Raw genomic sequence first — 5108 nt, 5'->3', positions numbered from 1 at the left:
TCCAGGGCTTTCCCCTGTGATCTTCCAGCTCCCATTTTCCCTTCTCTCACCCTCTCATCTCTCAGTGCCCCCAACAAAAGCCAGGGAGAAACACAGGCTGATTTCATTAACCTCTGTCATTGCTTAAATCTCTCTCTTAATTAACATGAGTTAATATGATTAATCAAAATAATGAGACAAACCTATTAAATTAGGGGGCTCAAATGACAGAACTCAGCAGGAGAAGAGAAGGCAAGAGGCCAGGTGGGGGCAGTGAGTCCAAAGATGAAGAGGGTAGGGGATGGGGGAGGCAGGCCCAGTGGGCCCGGGCAGGGGAGGGAGAGGAAGCGGTGCATAGTAGTGTGCAGAAATTGCCTTGGAGGATGGATTCAAGCTGGCTGGTTAGGACCCCATGATTTTCTAGGGTCTCCTGGGCTCCCTGTTAGCTACCCCCAGCTTCTGGATCCATGTCCTTATGGGATGCTCTCTAGCCTCTGAGTCTGTCTTCTTCCTCCTGAGGTCAGACTCTGGGAAACAGCTGCTTCTCCTAGGACACCCCCGCCACGTACCCCACAGGATGAGCTCCTTATGCAGAGACCCAAGATATCTACCTGAAAGAGGGGGAATACAATATCTGCCTAATAACTGATGTGAGAATGCAGAGAGACGCTGTAAGCAATGCTCAGCAGGCTGCTAGAGCCAACAAGGACACTGTCCCTGCCAGTAAGAGGCATTCCTTCCTTCTTCTATCATCACTTATGTTATCAAGTGATGATAAACATAACACCTTGAGATTCTATAGGGTTATTTTTAATTCTAAACATCCCCATGTCTATATCTATATCTATATATCATATATGACATGATGAGGTGAGCAGACAGGAACTATGTAGGGATCATCAGGTTTTGCAAACATCACTGAGCTCCTAGTGATGTCAGCCCCATGCGGGGTTACCAAGAGCCCCTCTCCAAGGCAAAGTGACCTGCCCGGAAGTTCCTCTAGAATCCAACTCCCAGGCCAATATGACTGCTATTGCCTCAACTCTGATCAACTAGGACCCCATTGCACCTCACAAGCTCCTTCCTCAGCGTGGGTCATTGCCAACTGGTGGCAGAGGCCACTTGCAGCCTGTGGCTCTGTGGTCTCCAGTTTCCAAGTTGTTTGGCTGGGGTCCACTCAAGAGAGATCAGTATCTCCCTAAGACAGCCACCTTCCATAGTGAAGACAACCTGGCTCACCATCAGAACTTCTGACTCCAGTAGCACTCGGCTTGGAGCCTCTCCTGGGCCATCTCAAAGGGCTACTAGGCAGGAGAATCCTGTGACACTGACCTCAACAGACACACTGCAGCAAGCAGTCTTCATGGAAATCTCTGGGAAGGAACCTACAGGATCCCTGGGTCCAAGACTGCCTGATACCCATGTGGACTGATTTCCACTTTCATTGGGAAGGTGACAGACCCATAAAAAAGACTTGAGGGGTCTCACCAATACCTGGGGCACCTTACCACATGTAGGTTGAACATTTTTAACAAATAAGAAAACAGAATATCCAAAAACAATGCTGAAATTCCTGTTTTCCTGTCTCCTGCCATCTGTGATGCCCATTTCACTATGGATAAATGACAGCAACAATATATAACAAAATAACAATAGTAAGATCAGGGACTGAAGACATCCTCTTTTTAATTTTTACTTTTTTTTTTTTTTTCCTTTGGTGGAACCGGGGATTGAACTCAGGCTCTTGCCCTTGCCAGAGAAGCACTTATCCTACTGAGCCATCTCCCCGACCCTTATTTTTACTTTTTGATAATAGAAATTGAACCCAGAACCTTCACACTGATCTATATCTCCAGCCCTTTTTATTTTTCATTTTGTGATAAAGCCTCACCAACTATGTTATCCAGGCTGGACTTGAACTTTTGGGCCTCCTGCCTCAGCCTCTCAGAAGTGCTGCACTACTGTCATGGTTTGGTCTAGGTGTCCCCCTCAGAGCCCCATGCAGTCATGAGGCAGCTGCTGGAGTTTGTGATCGACTATTGTGGGTGTGGGTGCTGCACCTGCCCTGGGGCAGGGAATCTGCATTACAGTGTAAGGAGGATAGAGAGGCTAGCCAGCAGCCTGAGCAGCTGGCCCTCCCTGTGCTCTCTGCTCTTTGCCACCGCCATCAACAGCTGCCCTCTGCCGTGTGGCACTGCGCCTTGGAGCCAGTTGAGTATGGACTGAAACCTCCACTAACTGTGAGCTAAATAAAGCTTTCCTTCCTTAATTCGGGGTGTTGGGTATTTCTTCCCAGCAATGAGACAAGAGTAACTAAGACGGACAGCTGGGGAGTTTGTGCACTCTACTACCCTCTAACCTTCCTTTACCACCACACCCTTCCTCCTCCCCAGCTGAGTAAGGCGCTCCCTGTGACAGCTTCTGAGCACTCCTTGCTTGCTCTCTGTGGCTTGTATTTGTTCCTGTGTGCTAACATCTATCCCGCTCCTCTCCAGGTTCAGTGCAGAGCCTTATCTTCTTGCTCGCTCTGATATATCAAGTGCCAAGCACCAGGCCTGACACAAACCAGGAACTCAAAAACACTAGTTGAAGGAATGAAGATCCTGGGGTTTGCCTCCTACATGGACTCTGTCTTCATGCCTTGGGAAAAGGAAACTACCCTCAAAGACAGGGAACTTTCTCGTTAGAAATCCAGACAACCCTAAAACCCTAGTCCCACCCAGCAGTATGCTGGTGAGCTCTCAGCGCCATTAAGTGCCTCTTGTGTGACTAATTCTTCCAAATGGTGGCCTCCCTTAACCCATAGTACACAGTGATCTTTCAAAACAGATCTTAGGAACTTTTAGAGTAGACAATGCCAGACTCTTAAACTTGGCCAGCAGGCATTTCATATTCTACAGAATGCGTATATGTGCACACACGCACGTGTGCATACACACTCACACACACATACACACACCCTACAAGTCTCACTGTATCTGTCTTCACTAGGTAATACAGTAACCTTTCCTGTCCTTGTCCTGTTGTCCCCTGGCTGCCTTCCACTATTCAGCCAGGAAAGCCAAACCCTTTATTTCTCAGGCTCTCTGGAAAGTAGAAGAGGCCATGCTTTCAAAGCTCAGCTATTATGGTGGGTGCAATATGAGAGGGCTCATACACAAACTAACTTTCTTAATTAAAGAGCCAGGTGAATCTTCCTGCTTAGTTTTTCATGTGAATAGCCACAGGACGCCTGGGGCCACAGCAGACTGGGCCCCCATGAGAGTGCGCACCCAATGGAAATCAGCAAAGGTTACCATCCGGGCTTTTATTCTTCACCCTCCCTTTTTCCTGGCTTGCCAGTTGACCAGCACCCCACCCTCAGTAACAGGCAATGCTGTGCTTGCCCTGTGAGTGGCAACTTCATTTCCACAAGACATCATCCAGTGCATTAATTTAATGTTGCTTTTATTAGTTTGGTGTTTTTTAATTTTAATTTGTAAATTGGGTTTGGTTTTATGGTCCATAGGGGTGATAGAAGCATAGGGGTTATGCACCAGTCAAGGTTCTCTAGGAAGCAGAACCAATAGGAGGTGGAGAGAGATCTACAAGGACACTTATTATGGGAATTGGTTCATGTGATTGTGAAGGCCTTCTCACTGTCTGCTGTCTGTGAGCCCCTGGCATAAGGCCTAGTTAGAGCACCAAGGCTGGGAGCCAGAGGGGTGGGGTGGATTTTAGAGTCCAAGGCCCAAGAACCGGGAGCTCCAGTGCCTGTGGGTAGACAATGGCTGCTCAACTGACAAAGAGAAAGAGCACTGCCCTTCCTGGGCTAGTCAACTTTGCATTGCTACAACAAATGCCAGGGACAATCAAGACACAAAAGGGAAAGGTTCTGTATTGACTCAGTTTTAAAGGATTCAGTTCGTGGCTGTTGGCCCTGTTGGTGGCACAGTGCCTCATGGTGGGAGCATGTGGAGGAGGTGGCTGGTTCCCCTCGTGACTGGGGCACAAAACAGAAGAGGAAGGGGCTGGGGTTCCAGGGCCCCCTTTGGAAGCACATTTCCATGCCTGGGAGACCTCCCACAAGGCATCGCACTTTAAAGGTTCCACCACCTCCCACTGGTGCAACACCCTAGACTGAGTCTTTAGTACGTAGGCCTTTGGGAGACACTGAACCAGCCCATACCACTTCCTTCTCCATGCTGCCCCTTACAGGCCCTCAGCTGCTCCAGTGGTGCCTGTGCAGGGTGGCAAGGATGGCTCTTCTTTACTCAGTCTACTGATTCATCTCTTCAAGGAGCACCCTGACAGACACAGGCACACCCAGAAGCAACCATTCTCCAGCTGTCCAGGCATCCTACGGCCAGGGGCCCCAACACCCGGGCCCCACAGCAGGAGGTGAGCGTCTGTACTTCTAGCCATCCCTCACCTCTCATATACCCACCTCCCATCAGGTCAGTGGTGCATTAGAGTCTCATGGATACCTGAGCTGAACATGTGGGGTTGCACATTTCCTCGAATCATCCTCAAACCATTCCCCACTTGTCTTTAGGAAACCAGTCCCTGGTACCAGGAATGCTAGGAACACTCACGACAGCACAATCAAGTTGCTGTACGAAGTTGACCACCAGAGAGCATGTGCCTAGGCTTGTGTCCATTTAAGTATTATATTAGCTATAACTTTAAGCCAAAACTGGTGATAGCAAGATTATTTTAATTGATTCAAGTTTGAACAACATTGTTTTCTCTGGTTTGTGTATGTTTCAGTGTGTTTTTCCAGGGTTCATATATTGTTTTTAAATTTATTTATTGGATACAAGGTCTCACTATGCAGCTTGGACTCTTGCAACCTTCCTGTCTCAGCCTCCCCAGCACTGGGATTACAGGCGTGTGACACCATGCCGGGTTTCAGGGTCAGCACAGCATGAGGTATGCGGGGATGGAACTCAGGTCCTTGTGCTTGCAAGACAAGTGCTTAGAAGGCGGAGCTATCTCCCCAGCCCAGGGTTCATGTTTTGAAAGCTTGATTCCCACCAAGAGGGAGTGTTAAGAAGGGCAGGACTTTTAAGAGATAAGACACAATGGGAGTTGTTAGATCTCTGGAGGAATATAGTTCTCCTGAGACTTAATTCCCATGAAACGGGTTG

Source organism: Octodon degus, unplaced genomic scaffold (genome assembly GCF_000260255.1).
Source record: "Octodon degus isolate 3935 unplaced genomic scaffold, OctDeg1.0 scaffold00007, whole genome shotgun sequence".
NCBI classification, from domain to species: Eukaryota; Metazoa; Chordata; class Mammalia; order Rodentia; family Octodontidae; genus Octodon; species Octodon degus.
This window is presented reverse-complemented; position numbering follows the sequence as displayed.